The sequence below is a fragment of the Vanessa atalanta genome, chromosome 2, assembly GCF_905147765.1.
Source record: "Vanessa atalanta chromosome 2, ilVanAtal1.2, whole genome shotgun sequence".
In the NCBI taxonomy this organism is placed as follows: Eukaryota; Metazoa; Arthropoda; class Insecta; order Lepidoptera; family Nymphalidae; genus Vanessa; species Vanessa atalanta.
The window spans coordinates 4,437,210-4,462,622 of record NC_061872.1 but is presented as its reverse complement, the minus strand read 5'-3'; the positions used below and the strand labels follow the sequence as shown (position 1 = coordinate 4,462,622).

Here is a 25,413-nt window from a genome sequence, read left to right as displayed (position 1 = left end):
TCTATCGTTCACAGCCTAATTGATACAATGATCGCGTTAGTGTTAGATGAATTATAACGTGTCAGGAGATTCGAGATGGGCGAGAGAGATGTGAGAGCACTAATTTGTTCATCGCTAGCGGCGTGCGGCGCGACGCTCGCGGCCGCACCGGAGATAACGCCTTATTGCCAGCGCAGCGCCTCCGTCCGCTAACTAACGCTTATTAAACTTCAACAACGCTCCCGCTGATCACTTCACCTCACCATCTTGTTAACTCTCTAAACTTAGATTAATCGTTCGTTTAGCCTCGTTGACATGGTTATTTATTTTGCCAATAAAAAGAAAGCTTTTCTTAAGAAAGTTAGAAAATTCCTCAACAAATTTTGTTTAACCGACTAATATAACAAGACCAATAGTGGATAATATTTATATTTAACAGATATAATATAAATGTTATTATTTTAATTATAAAATTACGTAAATTCGCTGGTGGAAAAATGGAATTCATAAAAAAATTAACAGTTTTGTAATTTGGGTAAGTCGTAATAAATCTTTTATAACTCGTTGTAAAAACATAAGTGAAACTATTTACATAAACTACAGTTTTATACTTATACTAGTTAGTAGTCGCGAAGGCGTGATACAACACCGCGCGACACGAACTATGTAAAGAAACAAAGGAAGTCATCCAAACGTTCCACCAGACTGTCACGCAACCGATTTGTGTAGAGGAGTAGTATCGCGTTCGACTTATGTTAGATTTAACTTGTTTATTTTATTACAAGTTTCAAAACTTAACCGAACCACATCACACCAATCAATAAAGCACCGAGTGTTCATTGAAAATTAAATCGTTACGTAAATATCATGTTCTTTGTATATTTGTTGAATAATTAATAGAATGCGATCTCATAACGAGAGTGTTGACTCGTGTGCCTCACAAATCGCAAACTACCGTGAAACACTTCGCGAAGGCTCCGACACGCACAATGGCCGCAGTGTTTGCTTGCTCCTGTTGTGTTGTGTTATACAGTTACCTCCTGCATTTATGAGGAATTGCTATGCGCTGTCGTGGTCAGAGGCTTGATTAAATTTCAAACCGCATTCGTATTTTAGTTGCTGTTGCGGGGTCCATGCATATTTACGTACATTCTCTAAAATTAATTTTTATACGTGACACGACGTTATTACAAATTTAACATTTCATTTAAATACACTTTATATAACATCGAGTCGAATATCTTTGAATTTATCTCAAATGACACGGAGGATTTGCGAGGCTCGACCCCGTGGCGACTGTGAGGATTGCCAGTGTCACCATTGGCACATTCCGGCTTATAGGGGAGACCCAGATTAATGAGATGAGCTTTTGGTTTTATGTTCGTGTAAGAGATGCTACAGTATTTGGATGTCGTTGAGTAATTCTAAATTACATAGGTCGTTTACATGTCTCGATTATTGTTACGAAATGGCAAATCTACGAAGAAATCTATTTATTTACCATTTATTGTATATTGTTAAAGTTAAACTCCCGGCTGCTAATAGAATTTGGGGCACACAACAATGGCACACATACAACGTAAAACGTTTCGCTTAAGGCGTACAAATTAACTTAGTTAAACTATCACAATAGAAAGAAGGGAATAACATCAACCTGTATTTTCGAAAATAGGGTGCACTCGTGACATTTACTCAAAGTAGCTGTTGGTTTTTATTATTTTCACACAATTTCAACTCAGTTTTATGCTACGAATCATTGATTCTAACCTTTAAAGTTCATGGTATGATATTTGAAGAAACTATAGGCCTCGTTCTCTATATAGGTTCTAATAGTATAAGCCTAAAATTGAGCTTTACACTAGCAGAATAAATATACAATTTGTCAAATATAGCGGATATTATTAGACAAAAACTTATTCATAAATATTTTAGACGAATACCTAATAATTTCCACATTGATATCAAAAAGTTTTTTTCTGACACAAAGCAGTGGTAGTGTTGAATTAAATCACGGAGATAATGGCACTAATTCTGCTGTGGCTTCGGATCAGACTCGCCTAATTAGCTCAGCGTTTGCATCGGTCTGGAGGCAGCCGGTCAAAGGATTTCTCTCTCATTACGCGCCATACCAGCCTCCTACGGTGTCGACTCGGGACTGTCGCTAAACGCTTTGAATAAATATAAGCACAGTCGAGCCGGCGAAGCGGATTACGGTATTGTGGAAGTTTACAGTTTAATTTATTGCAGAAGAAATAGATAGGGCATAGCGTAAAGTCAGTCACGGCATAGACACGGGCGGACAGTGCGATGCGATGTTCGCAGAAAGTACGATAAGATCTAGGCGGGCGGGCACGCCGCGGATACACTCCGCCGCGCTACGCCTCCCAACTCCCTCCGCACTGGCGAACCCCTTAGGATGATTCGTCACGCTGCGTTAATGGCCCAACAACACGCCACCACTTGACTTGTAGTATCTGCAATGATATATATAAGCTTAGACAAGCCTTTAAGTAGTACTTTCTAGACTTTTCCACGACAATAATGGATGTACAGTATGTTTTAAAGAATGAAAGACGGGGAAGTTATTTTTATTTTTACAGTTAAATAAGCTAAAGCTGATGCCTTTAGTGAATCTTCTTATTTTGGGGCCAAACTCTTACAAGTCGCACTAAATTTTCATATGTCGTGCTCAGCGGTGAAGCAAAAACATCGTCAAGAAACCTGCATCTGATGAAAATTTTCCACATGTGTATTCACTAATCCGTCTTGGGGTAGCGAGGTAGAATGAAAAAATGCTGCTGCTGGGTTCATTATTATAGTTCCTCAAATGAAGAAGAACTATAATAATTAACCCAACAGTGGAATATTTAGAGGCTATTTACTGTCTTTTTAAAGTAATTAACATATTTTCTGTTGGTTAATTATTTATTTATTATTTAAACAAAATTTCAACCATAATTCAAGTATGTGTAGTTAAAGAAAAAACAGAACTAACTATGTACTATAAATTATAACTTGAATGTATAGAATTTTTATTTTGACCTGGAATTAAAAAAAAATTAAAAAACGTTCATTCTGGGTAAATAAGTTTTAGAAAGTCTTTGTTTGGTATTACTATTGAAAGGTCCTTTATACCTTTATATATATAAATATACTTATCCTATATCCTTTATTGGATAAGGGTATTAAAAATTACTATACAATGTAATACAATGTAATACAATAAACAGTTCATTTTCTTGATTGCAATTAGTACATTATTGTTTGTAATTGTTTTTGTATTTTGTTTGTTGTTTTGTATGTATGTTTATGTAGAACGTAAATATAGTGCGTAACAAGTTGTACACTTGCTAAGCTTTACATAAAATGGAAAGTTAGTGGATAAGAAATAAGAACAATGACATGTAAGTCGTAATGAGCTGATAGAAAAATAATAATAATATACCTATTTTATTTTAAAAATATGCGTCGAAACGTGTAACTTGCACCTATTTAATCTGTGTGCTTACAAAAATTTATTGTTTGTTGCACTTAATGTATTCAAAAACCAACTTTTTTCGAAAAGCTAAAATTACCAAAACTATTCCAATGTCATTTGACTTATTCACATTTAAGAGTTTTAATTTTGTATTTCAATAATGGAAAAAAACAAATAATATAAGGTTTCTACGATAAATACTAGAGCTTGTCGCTCTGTCGGGGCACATGGTGTGGTATTGTAACTGAATATCGTGTGGGCGTGAGCAGGGCAGATGGTAGTGTCACTGATTAAAGTTAATTAACTGAAGCCATTTCCGAGCACCGGGCGGCGAGTCGTGCGTGTCGCACTGTCACTGCACACTGCTCACTGCTCACTAGCCGCGCTTCTGCGACCCTACGTCTACGCGGTCACCGACATCGATTATCTCTTTTTAATTATACTCTATAAACATTTTTAAAGTAAATCTTAATAGGCTTGAATCTAAATATCAAACAATATTAAGGGTTTATTATTACAACCTTACGTAAATTACAATTATGAATGAAATGTATAGAGTACAAGCTTAGATTGCCAGTCAAAGATCTGCAGTGGGACTGTGTAGCCCTATAGACGCCTCGCCGTCCGCGAGATTTATCGCTCACCCGCACGCAGCTGGCGCACTGCCCATCGTCCTCGCGCCCTTTTATTACCGTCTAAAACACGCCCGTTGCGTTAATTTGTTTACTCTGACGCGGCGCAGCTAATGAATCGCTCTGAGCTGGACCCATGTCCGCAACCCCGAACAGAATTAAACTTTACGCCCTTTGAATCACTACAGCCTGTAAATAAATCGTAAATCACAATGTTGTTTGAACAACGCCGCCAATTACCACGAAAAGGTACTAACTGTTTTGATTATGTAATTAATTTAGTTACTGATGAGCTTTCGTTACAATACGTAACTGTATCGATGTAATACAGTTAATGCAGCTGTTGAATGTGTAGAGATATGTTATTCAATAAATATGTGGAGCGTACTGTTTTAGCACGAGTGATTCAGACTCTCAGGTGAGGTCGCATTCCGCGCGCCGATCTACCTGCGCGCCCAAAATATCCGCTTCACGCGCACTGCCCGCCCGCCTTCGCATTTCCACGCACTGATTATTTTGAAAGTTTTGTTATACTGTTTCAATTTATTTGTATGTTTAAAAATTAAGTATTATTTCTTCTTTGCCGGTACTGCTTGCTATTAGAGTAACATTTCACCAAGCGCTTACTCACAGTAATGAACAGACAGCGCTGCCTACGTTACTTATCTATCACCACAGAGCAAAGGGTCTTGTTACCTCGCCGTAAACGTTTTCTTCTTTTTGTTTGGTTCACCACTTAATTAGGTACTGCTCGTAAAACTGTCTTCCTCATCTTATATTTACCGCGTTTGCCCTTTTTATTATCCGATTACATGGGCCGCGCGGTTTGCAAAGCGTTCTGTGGCGCGAGGGGAGCACTTTCATTTGTTTCTTCAGAAATTACTTTGGACGATCTTGTTGCTCCTTTAAATCGGAGTGAAACAACTCATTCATGAGGAACACAATAAAATATAATTAGCAAACGTTTTTGTATGTTTCATATGTTCGTCGAGGGTCATAATTAATGTTTATTCCGATATGATTACGGTTGGTCTGGCTTATCAGTGCGGGGTCCTTTGGGTGAAATTTGTCGTTTTACCTGCAATGTTATATATATATATCGTCGCAATGTGCGATGCTTTCTCGCTTTGATGTTTAAATATGTCAAAACGAAGTTAATGCAAAATATGAATAGTTGATATTTGATGATCGAGCGGTAACGTCGCGCAGAGCTCGTTGAGGATAGCGTGGCGTTGCAATTAGCAGGGCACTCGACGCGTCGCCGTCCGCAAACCACGGCTCAGAATCCACTTGTGTGTCGCCACGCAAATTAAAACGTGCCACTCGACCTGATCGCGCTCTCAAACACCAATTCGTTTATCCAATGAATCATTTAACAGTTTTTTTATCGAATTGTTTCTACACAAAGCCCAATATTTATTAAAAGTTTGTTTTAATCGGAAAGTTATCCGAACTTTCCGTTTAAAATTATGAATATATTCACGTTAAACAGTATGGTATATAGTAATTATACAATTAAAATATATATTTATACATAACTATAAATGCTTTATCATAATGTACAATAAATTATTATTTATTGTTGAATGATTATCATAATTATAATTATTAATTTAAGTGGCTCGATATAACATAATATGATGCGTGCGTTAGTAAAACATATTTTTTTGAAAGAACAACATTTGAACAAAAAGTATAGTACTGTATAAAAGACATTAAAAAAAGTATTTTTTTATTTTTCAAACTGTAGTTATTAGTTAATATGTTTATACATATTAACTAATAAAAATAGCTTTCGTTTTTAGCTAAAAATTATCACACAATATATTTCACACAAAGCATAACAGCAACGCGAGGCCCGGTCTGCTAGTCGATCTATATAATGTTAAATAAATAAAATGCAAACCTTATTGGAAAAGTAGGTAAATACAAGGATCCTCGCTTGTTGTATCAATAAAACATCTATTATTTTCTTACTATTTCTCGCAGGTCTAATATTATTAAATGATTTATACAATTTTAGGTTACGGTATGATTATTTAAATGCTATTGAGGGTTACCGTTTAAATTTGTTAGCGTTCTAACCAGCCAGCGTGAAAGCTGGCAAGACTAAAAGATTAGTTGTCGGGCCCGTTGGAAAGCAAAGTCCCACGGGCGCGCCTCCTTGTAATTGAGAGCGCCCGCGGGCCGATAATTGTGGTTGCCCGAGCCACAAAGGCACGCGCCGGCCGTCCGCGCTGCCTCCGTCGAGCCGCGTAAATCATGCCCGTTACTCTCCATTACCTCATAATACTAAATTGACTCGCGAGGATTTTACCACTTGCGAGAAGCTTTTCCACGCTTTATTTTTCTTTTTATATTCATAGCTTCATTCAGTAGCATAGTCATACATCTAACAACACATCCATCGACTGCTCTAGCAAGTTTCGCGATTTTGAGTACGTGATGTAAATAAACAATTTTATCGCGACAAACTCGCAATTGTTTACGTTATAAATGGAGATGTGACATTACAAAGGTTCTTTTCATTTTTGAAATGTTTTACTTCTGCTATGGGTATCGAGGTTGACGCCACTTGTCACGACAAGGGCGCCGATGTAGTAAAGACATGCAAGCTTTTTAAACTTAGTTTATCTTCTCTATAAAACTGAAAGAAGGTGTGCGATAAAACGATCGCGTGACCTGCAATTCTTCGTAACTTTGGCAATACCTTAATTAAGTGAGAATTTTAAAATAAGGGTACATGTTAGACAGTTAACGTGTACACAGCACCTACATATTCGATATTTCATTCGCAAACTCCTAGTTGTAGCTATAATCGTATAAAGGAATGACAGTGTCTTATTTAAAAGTAATTATTCCACATCATGGACGATTATTATGAATAAGGCTCGTTCATTGTACGGTGCCAGAGATTTGTTGGCGCTATGGATTTATAGAGCGTGACGTCAGTTCAGGGGCGGTGCCGACGTAAAAGCATGTAGATCGCGAAATTGATTGCATGTTATCAGATGGGGCACGGGTTCTTCGCTAGCGTTTAATACGGGCGTCGGACGCTCTGCACGCGATCCTTTGACAGGAGATCGCCCGCGCCCCCGCCGAGCGCGGTAATTACCGGGCGCCGTGTGCAGCGGCGACGTCGCCGCTCTTACTCCCGAACGTCGCGGTAATTACTGCGCACACCTAATGCTTGTTTGTCTAACTCCAATATACAATAATGCCCATCATACTCTGAAATGTTATTATATAGTGAACAGGGTGATAAACGAATTGTGTGGTAAGTAGACCAAAAATGATGCATATGATGACATAATTTACTCCAAATGCTGAATATAAGTAGGAAGAAAATAGGTATTAACCAAACTAAAAGATTACCAGCGCCAGAATTGGTAACTAAAGTCTATTGATGTCTATTACTATTAGGCGTCTTTGTACTGAAATATTAGACATTAATGAATAAATTATATCTTCAAAATCGGTTTGGGTATCTTGATACAGTAATGATTACAATCAAAAATGCAGATATTGAGAAAAAATGTTGTCAGCCATTACTTTCAGTTATTAAATTGACAATGTTGCGAAGTAAAATTGGAACGGTTTAATGATTCGGTCCGATGAAAAGCGTAGAGACCGTAATTTGATTGGATACGATGGGCTGAGAGCCGCGAAGAATCGCGCCGCATCCGACTTGCGCTAATTGCCTCGCAGAATATAGAAACAATGACAAAACTTCGGATCGCTTCGGTCGCTCTCGGCCCTCGACCTCCCGCTTTTTATTTAAAATTCGTTTACCGGACTCGCAGATTGTTATTCAGCCGAGTCGAGTTAGTCCGTCTGACGTTATGAAAACAAGAATAAACTTAATTATTTTTCTATTTAAACTGAAGCCTTACGACAATTACAAACTTATTATATAACCATTTCTTGCGATTTTCTCTCTTTTTAAAGTAAACCGTAACAGAGATGTTATAATGGCACAAATATGAGGAGAGATCGACAGTTTAATAACCTTATCGGCGCGCATAACGGTGGACGCGGGCGGCATTCGTTGGTAATTGATAGTGACGTTTGATGGACGTGCAGCAGCGCGTATTGCACCGCTGGGGACCGTATTCCGATGTATATATCCCTTCATATTACTCGATTCCATACGCTTCCCTTTAACATTAAATAACGAATATTAATGTCTCATCTATATACAAATAGGTAAGCGTTCTATTCGCGAGTCAGTTACAACCATAAATAACATTTTACATTATTCTTGTCGCACACAAGATTCGTCCCCTCACTGTTGACATTGGTGTAAAAACAAACTAGCCTAACCTCAAGCTTACCTCTGCAAACGAAGCCCGCTCTAAAGTTTTAAGGTATGTCTAATAACGCAAGCAATTTGAGGGTCCCTTATTGTTTGTTTTCTCTTCGTTTACCGAGGTGATTTGATGATTTTGACTTATTCAACTTGTGCGCCATGTAGACTCAACTGTTAAAATTGCTCACTTAATATTTACATTACGGAGGCTACCATAATTCCCGGAAAGAAATACACCCGGGGCTAGGTTGTGATTTTATATTTTAATCTTATTTGCCACAATACGTAGCCACGGATAAATAATTTTATATATTGTTTTAATATAACTTTATTATTCTTCAGTTACTCCTTTATATGTATTTGTCGTCTCAGTCCTCATCTTATATTTTACTTTCCTTTCAACGGTTTTAAAATTGTTTCATATCATACTATACAGCAGTTTAATCACGAACATGTTATAAGCAGGATTGAATATTGGTTGGTACCTTTGTACCAAATGTTGGTGACATAATCATATAAACATGACAGTATAGAATTCTCCGATGGCAATTGGAGTAAAGCTAAATAATTAATGATCACCTTGAAAGTGCACGGCGTCAGTTGTCGAGATCTAAAATAATCTAAGGTATTCGTTATGAATTCGTAAAAATATGGCACCTTGAATATCGGTGATGTTCTTATGGGAACTTTGGAAGTAAAATTAAAGGCCATACTAGCAGTTACGTAGGAGGATGTAGACATGTCGTATACACCTTTTTTCTGCCTCCATCATTAAATGTCTTGTCACTAATAAAAATTGTATCATAAAGGTTCCATCATCCACAGCATCCACATTTATAATTTTTAAGTGGTTTTAAATATAAAACAAAATCACAAGTTATGATTCATAGTTACAGTTTGAAGTTTAGTTTCACTATCGGCCGGCGAGTGAAACTCGAGCATTTCTCTTGCGAAAGCTACTTTACCACTGTACTGTTATTTCTTTAATTTTCCAAAACGATTTTTAACGTTCGAACATGCTACATTGATGGATTCAATTATTTAAATAAAAAAAAAAACGTATGATATATTACTTGTTTATAGATTGACAAACTTTTACTACGTTTATATTTTAATCGCATAGGTATGTAATGTCATTGTATGCCATATGAATATATGCCATATGCCCAATAAAACTTAAAAAGAGTGGCGCAGCACATAAATTTAAGATAACGTCTTTAATGTGAGGGCACAGTGTTATTGCTAAGTAATATTGATTGGTGGAGGTACATATGTGCGAGGAGGTGGAACAGTGAGCACGCGAGGTGAGAGATGTTTTTATTCGCGCAACACGTTCTCGGACGCCGACTGGCAGCGATGTGTCGTTCTCCCGCGGGACCACTGGCCGTACTTCCGAACGGAGATATTTATAGCCGCCCCAGAAGCCGCCGTTACCTAATGTAACGTTTTATGGTGGCCCTTATTACGGTTCTCTCGCCACCGAGTCTTCCACTTCACATTCACCTTCGAAAAAATTATTTTATATATTCAATTGCGTCCTGTACATTTATTTGTCTTATCTATTAACGGTAAGAAAAGGTCTAATAGAAATAACGGAATCCTATTTTGTGGTCACCAGTAGGTCACAAAAACGCCACGTCGAAGATATTCTTTGCGGCAATCGTAAATTGGGCAATTCCCTAGGGTGAGACGGGTGCGAGGCGGCCGCCTACTACAGCGCTCCGCATACGCTAATCGCGCCACCCTCGACACCGACGCCTGTTTCTCCTGTGCATTTCGCGTAATGGCCGCGAGAAAGCCTCCTTTGTTGCGCCAACGATTTGTTACATCTCGCCGCGCTTTTCTATGATACCTGCTTTGACTTACGTAATTGTTCTTTAAATTTGGTGGTTTTATTGTGCATAAAACGCTTTGTCACATAAATCTGTTAAGTTGCCCTTCATCAAGTCCCATTATGTATTAAACCTTTGTTTATTAAGGGGGATCCATTAGAGGAGTATTTACACGAGTTATTCAACTCATTGTATATGTAAGTTTATAAGCTCAACATTAGAATTCTAAGAAAAAAAATATATTGATAAGAAGAAGCTGGTGATTTGTATAGTGTTATTTTATTACATTTTTATGTAATTGTAAATGACGAACTTAGCAGTGTGAAGACAGGCGTACGCGCTACGCTCTGATGCTTCCTCGGCCATTCAACTTGCGTTGAAACTCTGATTGCAGTTTTCTGATTATGAACGAATACTTCCTCAAGTACTTCGTTATACTTACTACGTCCATTAATTTTTTTTTATCTACATTTACACTTATAATATTTTTTGTTATTATTACTAAAGTAATAGCTCAAATTTAGGTAACATTTTGTTATAAAGTATCATTTTTAGGCATAATCATTCAGTTTTTAACATTGTCAAATCGTAGTTGTGTATGGCTATTGAAAGATATCAAAAAAATGATTTAAACAAAAAGCTACTTTATCGATATTGATTTTAGCAATAAATATAGAAAGGGCTTATTAAAGTATGAGTATAACGCTATTGTAAACAAATAATTTCGACTAAAAACTAAAAAAAAAATGTAAAAAAGATAAATAAATGATAAAGGAGCATTTTAATTCGGCATTTTTACTTGGTTTTAAATTGTTTTAAAATAATAGAAACGGGTTTTGACTCGTAAATCAAATATTTGGGAGTCTTCGCATATGATTAAGATTAATAATATATTAAATTATTGGATAGTTCTATCTACATCACTTGTATAACTATATTTGATATATTATAAAATAATAATATATAAGGAACTCATATTTCACACTGAGTGATTGCTGATTTATGTTAGGTAAGTTATTTCATAAATAAAATTGACATTTTCAATAGTGTACATAGACATCTCATATACATTGACGGCGAAATAATGATACAGCCCCTGACATAGTTTGCTTTGTGACAATTTCGTCGTGAGGGGCTACTCTCGCACCCCATGATGACTGCGGCCGCTCGTTACTGTCTTACCTTACGCAAACTTTACCTGATGTTGTCACTAATGATGCCACAATGGATTTCGAACTATACATGTATTCGGAGTCATGCTATATTGTAGACGGAAAGCCGGGAAGAATACTTTTTTTTATATTCAACTGGTTATGCACAAAACTGTTTCTTTTTTATCATTAAAGCAGCAAATGTGCATATGATGCAAATAGACTTTTTACTTTGCACCACCATTCATCCAAGTTCATTGTTCTTCGAAATTGCTCCGCGCCCGGAGTAGCGCTTGTAGGTCTTGCTGTTGTGCGTTGTTTATTTGTAATAACAACGGTATAGACTTGAACAATCCCGAGGGTTATTCAATATTTTGATCAATGTTATAAATATATTGTAGAAAACTTTATTAAAATGCAAGCAACAGAAATATTTTGTGTAAATTTTACTTCTTGTTGTATACAGAATGCGATTTCAGCGGTTTTTTACTGCATTCGCAAATAGATAACCGATAAAATGATAGTGTGTTTAGCTGTAGTTGTTTGCTCGAAAGCGGTAAAAGGTTTGCGAGTCCCTGGCGGCGCGGGCGCTCTTGTTTTCATTTCGTTATTTACTTTTAATTTGGTAGCAAGCGGATGATGTGGCGGACGCAGCCGCGGCACGTGAATAATTAATCCGAAACATAATGCTGTGACCTATCTCACTATTATATTATATACGTGTATTTGATTAGATAGCCTCTAGCTTAATAGTGCATACGGCGATATTTATTAATATTAAACAATAAAAAGTGGAAAAAGTCAAATGCAGGCCATATATAGTGCTCTACCTGACACGTGAGAAAAAGTTAATTATGTTTCCCGAGAGACAAGCCGACTATATATAGATAGGCCCGCTACCTAAAATTATTTAAATTATACTCACATGAATTTTGTTATCTGTTTATTTATTCTTAAGATTATTTGATACTTGTATACAAGTCATGAGACGGTTATTTTATTAAAATGTGTATGTATCATATGCAAATCGTACCCGTTAGAGGAGGTTGGGGCGCGGGAAGCAGCTCGCGTGCTGCGATACATTAGGTTGCTCACTACAAGCTGGCTGGGTGGCTTATTGTCTTTCGTCTATTAATACTACTCTATAGAAAAATAATTTATTTTGCTAAATCTTTTAGCATATAATAAGTAAACTGTTAATTGTTGATTAAATCTTCACTTTTGATTTATCTATGTTTTTAATACAAATCATTAAAATGTATTATAATTACGCACATTGTATTGCACACACTAAGGAAATATTACTAATGTTGCGAAAAAGAAATCTTAAACTTTTACATCGTTTCGGTATATCTCTCCAGAGGACATTCTTATAAATTGGATTGGAGTTCGAATCACTATCGATGCACGATGTTTTTTTGTTCATTTTTATCAGACTTAAATTTGTTTTCGTAGTAACTGATGTTTATAGTCGGGGACAAAACTTTACGGATGTAATTGTAACAGTATTTGAAAGTGATCGGTTACTGAAAATTTAATGCACAATGTTTCGACAGAGTCATGAATTATTATACAGTTTGTTAATTGTTTAGAAGTTTGTTTATTGAGACGAAATGTTTGATTTATTCAAAGAGGTTGATTTACTCTAGAATCAGTCACGTGGCAAAAGCGATCGCCTCGTTTTATTTCAATTGTTAGACCTAATTACGATTTTGTTTGTCGAAATATTGGGCTATTTGAATTGTCAATCATCACGTTTACGGTAAACCATTTCTTTCTATTTTTTTAACCCGAACTTTTATTCGATAGCGCAAATTAAAACTTTCGAATCTAATATTTATAATACGTAAAGTAACATACATATGAATATTAGCAATTTAAAGCTTTGTATCATTTTACATTACTGTAATTAAGAAATCGGAACTTATGATATTTACTATCATGCAAACATTTATTTAGATTATTTTGCAAAATGTTTCATTTCTGGTAAGTGGTGAAATGTCGTATACGATATGTACAATTGGAATAAAAGTGGTGTTGTCAGTGGATGCAGAGCGACCGCTGCAGCGACGGTGTTTGTTGACGAGACGGTGGGCGGCGCAGGCGGGGCGCGGGTCGCGGCGACCGCGGCAGGTGAGCGCCGCGGCAGTTCCGCGACTCTCGCCGCTCGAGTGCCACGTACTGCGCGACAGACATGTAGCTCTAACTCGCGCTCGAACGCAGTGAAGTGACATTACGTGAGGTGTTGTCTGTAACCCTTCAGTGAAACGTTAGTTTAGCGATAATGGTGGTGCTCGAGGGTGGCGGTGCGTTGCTCGAGCCGGCACTGGCCCTCGACGGAGCGGCCGCTGCATGTCTCGAGCGTGCCTATGCACAAGCGGATGTTTCCCTAAAACTTTTACCAAAACGTTACATTAACTTGCACCAGTGGTTGTCCCCGGTGACCACTTCGGTGACTGCCGCCTCGGCAGCCGGAAAGGATCTCAAATTACAAATTGTAAGTTATTGTCAAACAGACTTGTCAAGAAAGTAAGCGCTTATAAAAGTTTTAAATGAGTTTTGCCTTGATAGTTTAGTCTCACTCTTTTTGTTATATGTTATAATACCTTAGTATTAAAAACTTAAATTGTTATGACTACAAAGTATTATAGGTATTGCTGAAATATATGGACCCAGGAACCTAGAATAAAATTAAAAACCTAATAGGATTCGATGTATAAAAGCAATTATATTATTAAGAAATTATTGCAAATTGATAAACACATACTTCTGAATTTTAGTACATTTGTGGTTTTACTTTTTAAGATCTAACAATGTTAATATTTAGTCACGTGGCTTGTCGCGCTTCTCAAAATATACTATAAAATTTATATATAATATATTTTAATTTATAATATTTTATTTTAATTAGTTATAAGTTAGTATTCTATCTTTTGGTTTGTTGGAAATATAAAAATATTATGGAAATGATCGAATAGGCATTCGTTTTGTACAGAGTTGAGAACGTAATGATATTCAATTCATCAATTTAGTTATCACAAAAGTCATCAAAATAATTATTTACAATATCGTTGTTTGTATTCTCAGTACAACACAATCGCTGTTGCATCATTTCAACAACTACATGCAAAATGTTCTAAATTTCTTACATGTCAAAATAAATGGACATATGACCTATATGAATATTATGAAAATCATAAAAAGGCATTGACAATTATAAATACTAGACATATTTGTTACCAATTGAGATTAAACAAGTCGTTCTTGATATCAAGTGAGGAACGGACACCAAACGTCATTTAAACCCTGTATAATATACTTTGTACTCATTTTTTATTAAAGCAGCACCGACTAATACTATTAGGAAATAACAATTATGTTTTTAAATAGTTAGTCTATAAAACTAGGGTAATTAATAAATTTAGCCATGTATCTCGAGGCGACGCTAACTATATGTAAGCGATTGTAGCTCGTGCCGCCTTTACGCGTTGTCCAGCCGCACGCGTCGCGGCCGCCGCCTTATCGTGCCACCCGATCTACCGTATTCATTGCTACGACCTGAAAACGCGCTAAATGTAGAGATACTCTTTCCAAACTGCTTTGCCGAGCTTTTCGAGAGTTCGTTTACCAACCAAAAGTTACATTACTCAAATTGAGTTCGCCCTTTGTGTTTAAAAACTTATTCATTTTGATTTATCTTGGCTTTTCGACAGAAATATATGTAAAATCGGAATATTATACTAATTGATTGTTGTTAAGGCGGCTTAAGAATAAGTTTAAATTCTTTGTAAGCTAAAATAATGAAATCTCGTAAGGAATGCTAGACGCAGTTTTAAACATTAGATATTAGGACGAGGGGGCCGTAGCCCGTACACACTCACCCGCTCGCTTGCCGCAGCGCTCGTTTATTTGCGCCTTTCTAGCTCTTTTGTTATGCCCTGTCGCCTGTGTCTGCTTTGAAAAATTGTAATGCAGCGGCATTGTAAACGCGACTTGCACCGATTGTACGCCGTGCGCACTGCACTTCAGCAACATCCACGGCTGTACCCAAGAATTTATAAATTTTCCTGCATATTCTTTACCTGAATTTATGGGAAAATATAAAAGTTCGTCTACCCTTTGTACTCTATAATTATTACAAGAACCCTTACGTCTTATCATTAATGTTTAATTATTATTAATTGTGACGAGCATTTTTTTAACCAAAAATTTTTTTTTTTTAATATTATAAATTAACAGAACTTATTATTTGTCAGTGCTGTAAACGGAACTAACACTGATTTGTACTTTATAAAATCTACTTAAAGTATTTTACAAACTTACGAAAAACAATATTACGCGTGAAAGTTTATCATAGTAAGAATGATTTGTACGAAGCGTGTGTCAACTTTTACATATTATGCATATTGCGGGACAAGCATATCGTTACCATACTACGGTTCAGCACCACAAAGAGCTAGGTAAAGCGAAGGTGAAGGCGGAGCGTTCCGGCCGTAGAATACATTAGCCGACATGTAGCGGCGTTGGCGTCGGAACGTTGTAATATATTTCACTTGCGGTCATTTTCGACAATTAACCACATAAAATAAGTGAAATTATGCATGCGGCCGACGACGGCATATATCACGTCCAGTTACAGGGTACGATACCTACCCACCACCTGTATATTCATTATTCAAAGAAATGTTTCGCTCGGCCAAGCCGCGTCCGGAAGCGCGGGCTCTGTTCGTGTGATTGATGGAGAGCACTTTTATTTTTTCTGTTCTTTTTTTGGTTTATTTGAGCTCGCGCTTTCCTTAAATCTCCATGCATAAAGAATAACTTCATATGCAACATCTTATAGGGTGTATATTTCTCCACAAATCAAATGACTATAAGTATTTTTATTTTCTCTAAATATATGTTAAATTCAATGTTTACGAATTCAAGATTTGCTTTAATGTCTAAATGCTTTTCCTACTAAGTAAGCTTTCGCTCGTTCCAGCCGGACCTCTCAAACCGGCGGATTCATTTTCTCTTGCAATTTCCTACAATTTCCGGGCAGCGTTTGGTACACTGACGTGCTGGAAAATTATTTTCCTGTAGATAATACTCGTGTCACGGTTGCTCTCAGCCGAGATTTTAAATATTTATAGTACTCACCCACATCACTCTGAAAGAACTAAGGGAAAATTTTAATTACGAAAAATTCGATACCGTAAAAGTTGCGTTTGTTTTACTTTTAAGTTACTGACACTACAAAAAAATATTGCAAGGCTCAAGTTCAAGCGCGAGATCAACGTCCTGACTAAGCGGTTCGTTGTTACGCAACACGCAACAGCTCTCGTTGCGCGTGCACGCCTTCAGAACCAACGTAAGCCTTCATTATAAATCCTATCATTCTATTTATCTCTTTTTCATGTACGTTGCCGTACGTTCTAAAATTAGCAATTAATGCGCTTTAATTACGAATGTATTTGTACGTGACAAATATTAAACACAAGCTAAGGAATTGTCCAATTCGAGAGGTGTGCTCATTCCCATCTCACACCACCTTGAGGTGCATGAATCAGTAGGCGCACGCTCACCGGTGTGACGGCGACAGTATAAGAATAGCGTGCGGGCTATTTAGGAATCCTCTGCGTTTGTTTGCCAGCAATATGTGTCATTGTTAACTAATTTAAGTAACGGCGACTGCCAGCTGTTACGACATGAAGATGAGAAAGATCACTTGAAGGGACTCCAAAGCACCAATCGACTATATGAGAAACTACTCGTATGGGTAAATGGGAGTTTAAAATATTAATTACAAGAGTAGCCGTAACGACTACATTCAAGTAGCGGCCTTGATGGTTACGAGCAGATTGATTCACGAGCCCTAAGAACAATAAATTCGTGTCGCTTTCCTTTTATTGCGCCCTCGTTATTACTCTTTGTAAATATCCATTTCCACTAGTGATATGGAAATTCTCCACAATTTGTGTATTTATTTTTAATTATCACTAATGGACGTGATTCACATACCTACGCTGTGATAAACTTACATTGTACCACTGACGGCACTCAGCTGTTCCTTATGCAAATAAGCAATTTGTATGCACTAAACTTTATAACGAGCTCAATAATGAGTGTTTTAATTTTTTAGTACGGGTGGGTCGGGCTAATAATATTTTATTAATTAATGCGAAGCGAAGGTTGCACTGTCCAATAGCAGGCGACATTATCGCTGGAGAGTTGCGTAAACATCACAATGTAAAACACCATACCGTTTAGTCAGTTAATTAATTGCTGTTACCGGGAACCCGGGAGTGCAGGAGCGCACAACGAGCGGCGGTCGTCGTGAGCTCGTTATGGAAATAATGAGTGCGATCGGCGCGCAGCCACTGCACAAGTTATTGTCGACTCGCCCTGCAGGGTTGTAGCGCCTACTACTTGGTTGTTATTGTTACCCGCTTTACGAATCCAATCTTTACTTCAGATATAAATGCCAAATAATTTTTCCGTCCGTTATTAAAACTTTTCAATTGCGGTCTGGTACCGAATAATAAACAACTAGCGCTCTATGAAATTTCATTTGATGTGATTTACTTTCTTAAAATCCTGTTTGCAGAACCGTGTTCCTTTAGTGAAATTAGTCGTGAAATGTGACTCGGTAGGCGAGGCGTGGCTTCGCATAGACGTAGCTTATTAAGGAGAACTTTCATAAAATACATGCTGAACGTATATTTGTACCTACGTTAGAGTTACGTCTTTTGTTCTTAACGATTTATACTTCACTAAAAATTTACTTTTTTATACCGCTAACCTACAAGACAATGCATTTTAAGGTAGCGATGATTTTGTATATTTTGTATGTACTTAATTTTATATGGTTTGAATTTAATTTCTGTAATAAATATACATCAGTCGAATATGAAACAAATAAAACAAAATTATTTTTTTATATTATAATAGAAAAAATGTCTAGATCGTGTTGCATAATACTAACATGCTATTGTTTACAATCGCTTTCAACTTTGCATAATAAAACATACATAATCAAAGTGTATTCAACTGTATTTAATTTGTTTTATATCGTTAATCAGCTGTAGACATAAACGTCATTACAAATTTACATTATGTCAACATTGCAATATGTTCGTCTTGTAAGGTTTTTATAGCTTCAACTGTCTTGGAGGGCGTGAAAGGAACAGATCCGTTGGGCGCAGGGGTTTATTGAGGTCGTGTGATTGAAGCTACGTACGAGACGTGTCACTTGATTTAATTAAGAAGCGCTTTTCCACCCATTCCGGCGACCTTACGCCACCGGGTAATTTCCAAGCGAGTCATTCCACCAGAGATTTATTTCAATATTGAACGTATATTGTAACCCCTTTCTTACCTTTTCATTTATACATTACTAGAGTATGCTCCGCGAATTTCATGCGCCTAAAATATAAATATATAAACGTTCATTTTAAATATCATAATCAACCGAATGGTTTTAATTAAATTTAATCAATGATTATGCAAAATTTTTAATCGGAAACCCCAATAAAATATATTTTCTAATGAAGTCTCTGCTTCTCGGATAAATGGTAGAATGACGAGCAAAGGAAATCTTTATAAATCCGTCAGTGATTGCATCGTTTACCGCAGATAGTCGTCATATTTCACAGTGAAACCTCTGACTTGGAATTTAACAAACAGCCTTCATTTGTATTTCATTTGTCCAGTCTTTGAATTAAATAACTTAAGCGTGGAGAAAAAGAATAAGAATTTGAAATTTAAACATTTCCATTGATTTTAATAAACTCGTAACAAAATTTTCATCGTTTATTCTTCGTCAAGTTTAAGTAATAAGTTACCTTATTATTCTATTTTTAAATAAAAATTTTGCGAAAAAATAAAGCGATAATTAGGAAGAGATTTTGGTGAATTTCAGTGTTGGCGTCTAATGCGCTACTCTTGTTGGCCGTCATCACGCGTCGCGGGAGAAGTTCGTTATTAATTCATCGCTTCTCAACTCGGCTGCTTTTACTTGCATTTTACCTTTTCAGTTCGAGAACAAACGACCATTTTAGACGATAGGTTTTATGCAATATATTGGGCTTCTGATATGACGTTGTCGACATTACTACTGTAGCTTTGACCTAGTCCTATAGTTAATATTATATTAAATAATATGCCAATTGGCAACAATTGACAAAAAAATCACATGTTTATTCTAAAAATGGTTAAAATGACTTTTAAATGAGAAAGAGTAAATGGGAATAAATCTTAGTGACGATTATGGTGAACCACAATCGGCAATCACATAACGGTCAAAAAGCGTCCACGCGACGTTGATTGTGACATTGTCTGATACGGGTGGAAGCCGCGCTCGCCGCGGGCGTAGGGCATCGGGGCGCATCGCGGCCTCCACCCGTATTTGTGATGCAAATTGTTGCGCCCGCCACACGCCGAACGCCTCGCGCTTAACGCTTTACCTGCTGCACCAAGCGCAATTATTATGAAAAATATTCATTTGTCCGCTTTTACACGCTCATTACCATGAAGCGGCTCTTTCTAAAGTATACACTTAACGATAAATATATTCTCTGATATTATTTGCATCTGAGCTTAATAATTATTCTTTTTCTAGTAACACGATATCTTCGATCTTCGACTTCGATCCACGAGGTGTATATAACAATAAGAGGAATTCAATAGGTAACTCACAGGCTGCAAAGAAGTCGTGTGAAGTTTCGTGAGAACTCTGAGTCTCAATAACTCGCTCGAACGGTATCAAATTTCAAACGATTTCGCAAAACGAATAAATAAGAATGAAGGCAAGAAGCGTGCGGTGAAACCGAGTCAAAGCGCGGATATTAGAAACGCTCCGATTACTACACTAGAACAAGTTGTTGACGTATCATTACAGGTATCTTAACAGGGCTTCAATGTTGCTCGGAATTGGTGAGCAACCGGATTTGTTGATCGCCGGCTAAGGTTACGTGGTGTTTAGTTTTTGACTATTGACTATGAATTCTAAATCGAAAGCGATTAAGTGGCGATGTTGCAGACACGAACACCGGTACCGCTGCCGGCCTGACCGCGTTCCACTAACGGTATCCATTCCGAAGTATTTCTCCGGCGCGTGGCACACTTAGTGCGTACGTTCACCTCGACCATCTCACTGTCTCCATTCTGCATACGCTTGTAGGCGTTCTCCTTAAAATTCGTTATTTGATTGCATTTTAAATTAGTCACAAAAACATACCTTGATGTTATCTTTACATGTTATTTCCTTTGGCGTCCATTCTAGAAATACCGTAAATTGAGATCAAAATACCGTTAGAGGACGACGTACTGTGATCTAGAAGCGGACAAATAAAGATGAGTTGTTTTAACAGACCGCAGTTAAAATACCTTAAAAAAAGTACAGTTTAATTTAAATTGTTTTAATAGTGTAGAGTACATTTATGTTTTTTCTTATAAATTGAAAACAAAGATATTAAATTATGTTTAAGGTTATAACAATTTTTATTTATCTAATATTCGGTTTGGTAGAAGAAATAGCCATAACATAACTGCACTTGTTCGACTTCTACACTGACTGGACTACCATACCACATTCGTACTTAGTTATGGGTCAACCATGATCACGAAGACCAATGTGAATACTTTTTCTTTTCAAATAAAAAAAAATAGATGTTTATATATCATTATATATGATATTCAAATATTTTCTAAAAAAAAATGCTTAAATACTATACTTTGTCTTAAAATTTATTGCTCTGGAAGTGAGTCGAAATTAAAGTGTACGTAGGTGAATTATTGGTTTTACAAATAATAATTTTATACTGTTGGTACGGCGTAGTAACGTTTTCTTGCGTGCGTGTGATTACTTTGCTCGTATTGCTGTGTAATATATTCATATTTTCACCACCTTCGCATCCTTAATGTTTCGTTTCCTTCTTTTCATGCGGAGTTACTGTTTAAGCTTATTTTAAATAAAATATATACGCGAGAATTGGAAGGCTGATATCGAAATGCTACAATTTCTCTAAACTGAGTATAGATAGAGCTGGTGGTTGAAATAGCTAGATAAGGATGTAGCTTCCGTTTCCTTGCAGTCATGCCCCACCGCACGGCCTGTAAACTAGTAGGCATATTGCAGCACCTAATATATCGATTTCACCAGGTTTTTATATTCACTTTAGACCACAAATAATCTACAATAACTAACAATTCTTACAAATGTTCCTTAAAATCGCGTGCTTGCATAAAAGTAGAATGACGTCAGAGAAGGATTGCTACATATATGTTTTAAGAAAATACTAATTTAACTATATGATTTATTTCGAATATACTGCTCAATTAAAGTTTAAAAAAAATCAGCATATAAAGTAACTCGAGTCGAGAGGAGATGCTATTCAATATTTATCAACGAATTATTTATTTATTAATAATGATGATACTGTTACGATCACTATGTTATTTCAAGGTATTCGAACGTACATCCTGATTTGTATAACCGGTCTAATCGCCAAAAAACTTCATCGCGCTTATTTATTTGTTATTGAAAAGCTAAATATTTAAAGCCAATAACAGACATGCAAGAGTAGCGACCGGTTCCAGGGCAAGAATACATACATTGCCGTTACTTACTTACATAATATATTAATAAATAAAAGTATTACCACTTCAAGCTCTTCTCTTCGGTCTGGCCCTGCACAATTTCTATGTGAATATCTTAGGTACGACATACTAACTTACTATTGAAACATCTTCACTCAAAAAAAAGAAAAATATTTATAGTTTTGTTTTGATATAATTAACTACTATACCTTCTACAACAGAAGCAATGTTTTTAGTAAATATTTAAGACGTTTTCTGGCCTCTGCTGAGCTGGGTTTATTACGAATGCTTTTAAATTGTTAAGATTTTAATCACTATGGTTAATTTATTGACATAGATGTTTTACATTTACAATATCTACTACGCGAATAATATAAAAAGTCAGAGGGTATGGTCAAAATTGTCATAAGAAAAATACTTAATTGTTTGAGTTTTAATTTACATTAAATTATATATTTGTTGATTTTTATAGTTTAAACTTTATATAAAAATATGAAATGTTTAACTAATTATCAGTGCTACAGTTAATCTTTAATCGTTATCGAACCGTAATTGCTCATTAAATATTATGTCTTAAATCCAAACTAAAAGTTAACGGGAGGTCAACTTATAAACACAAGTTTTCAAATAGTTACTCAGTTTGTGTTTACGATTCACCTCACGCTCTCCGCAAGGAAAACAACGTTAGAAAATTAGTATGTTTAGAAATACATTTTGAGACATCCCTTATATCTCCGACACAGCATTGATGCAGCTCGTTTTTATCTGCTTAGTTAGAAGTATCTACTTCAAAAGTACTATTGCTAAGCCATGGTGCATTTTTATATCGTTACTTCTACTTTAAATTTATATAAAAAATCTAGTCTATATATTTTCCTATAAGATGAATTTGCTTTTCTTAAACAATTAAATGCTTTATTTATCAAATCAATAGGTGCTTCCGTATATAGTGAATTTTTTTGAATGCAATCCTAGTAAAAGAAACAAATATTGCAAGAGCTAACCTGCATACAGATGACAGTTTAAACAGCTGAGTTGAGCAGGTGAGTAGTGTAAGTGGCCCAACCTCGGCCGCTTGACCAACTTATTGTGTCACAAACTGACTTCGGTCATCGATTTAGAACCATTACTATTCCAATCATCTCGAAATAAGATTACGGCTTTATTCTTACAACACTGGATACGGGCTTTCTAGTTTATATTGTTAAGGGATGTAATCAAACGCTCCTCTGAAATAATTTGTTAACACATATGTTTCTAAGATAGCGCTGCAAAATTTACGACTTATGATGTTGTATATGGCATAATAGACGGAAATATAAGACGTGACCGACTGATCCTCATAAATCCAGCGTTCCTCAAAATGTTGCCTTTTTACTGTATTCCACTTCGTCGGTTTCGTTAGAGCCGCTTAAATCTCTACCGACCGTGTTTATCCCTATGATAGCCATTTAGGACTTAAAGTGGGTGAAAAATGTTGTCGGACGTGGGCGCTTTGTGTTCTTCTTGCCAATTTGAGTAGACGTGCTGATGTTTTTCGGAACAAGCTTGTAAAATATGTTATTCTCGAAATAACTGACGGAAGGGTGAGTTATAAGGGTGCGACAACTAGGTGTGGCTCCCAAGTCGTCGATGCGGCGATGACGCTGGTGTTTTATGAGCGGGGTGCGCCGCAGCGCGGGCGCGCCTGCTAATTTTGATAAAAGCTTCGACCGACCGCACCCCGTCGTCGACCACCGACCGCAGCCATCGCCATCTACCACAAGCACCTTATATCTTAAAGTATTTTCTGTTTGTAGATGTACATATAACATAAATAGGTATATGAGAGCTTTGGAAATTGAGTCCTATAATTTTATTGACCTATATTATAAAAACTGTATATCTTCAATAATAATGAATACAATTCATGATTTTTATTTAATTAACGAAAATATTAAATGATAATAATAAATAAAAAGTAACAGTCTGTTAATGTTAATCCACTGATGGGCGAAGGCGTGCCTATTTCAGCTGGTAGATTATGATACGCCACTTGCAGGTTTCCTTACAATTTTTTCCTTCACCGCCAAGCACGAAGTGAATTATAATTAGATAAATTAATTCAGTAGTGCTTGCCCCGGGTCTGTACTTGCGTTAAGATTCACGTCTTGTAAGGACTGAACCATCACGTCTCTTAATATTTAAATACCTAAGTTAAGCCGGCGTTTGTTAAAATTATATATTGATATGATGTGACAAATTCCCCAAATGTATTGAATTTTATCTTCAGTGTAAACATTACAGGTATAATTGAAAGTATTCTAAAAATAAGTAGTAATAAATTTTTATTCATCTTGATTAAGTCTACTAGGTATATATATTTTTATAAATAGCTTGTACGCCAATTACTGATAATACACATACATAAATAACAAGAACTAAAAATGAAATACAAATACTCAATACTTAATATACGTTACACATATTTGAGATGGTACGTGTATGTTTTTTTACAGATACAGTTGAAACTGTAAAAACACTTTCATTGTAATTTTACATCTTTTTTTACTTTTATCTTATACCTATTTTTATACATGTTATATATTACCTTTGGTGGGGTAGGAATTTCTGTAGGCCCGTCGAGTAATTATGACCGGATCATTAGTTATTTCACCGGCAAATAGCTGTCGATGAAAAGCGGACTATCAAATGGGCACCCCATTTGCTGCATTTTTATATATAAAACAATTCTAAAATAAATTTAGTTAAATTAATTCATCGAATTCATAAAATCTTGGAACAATTTATTAGAAAAGTCCTATCAATGTACAGATTAAATAATAATATACATAGAAGTGTTCTTACGATTTTAATAATGCAGGTAATACTATCTTTATCATAGGTAAACAAGAAACACTTGAGCAATAAACCTCCATGTTCTTATTGCTATATATTAACAGGATTATGCAGTAACAAGATTAATCACAAATTACATTAAGAAGTTTTAGTTTCGCAAGCGAAACGTACAATAGCGTCTAGGTATACCTTAAGTTGAACACTAAATAAATGTCGTTATTAAATATTTATACAAAAAAGTGAGGTTGATTTAATAAATATACATACAGATGAGTATCTTCATCAATGTATTGTACTTTTTTTAACCAGATTCTTAAAGCACTTGAATCGTCATTTCGGAAGGTTAGTCTTAATGTAAAGATATTTATGTATTTAACTCTGAGCCCTTTGGTGGTTTATATAAGCCTGTACAATATCATAAGCCTTATTTTTTATTTTAAAATGAACTTAAAGATTAGTTTAGGTTTACGATACCAACCTTAAATTGTAATTTAATCATACTTTGAAATTCTGGAACCCCTAGGAAACAATCGAAACTGCTACGATAACCAACCTTAAGTTACTATCTGCGAATACATCAGATTACTTTGGTATTATGTTCTTACATGACAGA

At 36.0% G+C, this 25,413-nt stretch overlaps 1 protein-coding gene across 1 annotated transcript in view; it reads left to right on the top strand.

The window, feature by feature from the left end:
* LOC125075568 (pumilio homolog 2) overlaps window positions 1-25,413 on the top strand; it is a 65,668-nt gene that overhangs the window by 26,651 nt on the left and 13,604 nt on the right. The gene's annotated exons all lie outside the window — the stretch shown is intronic.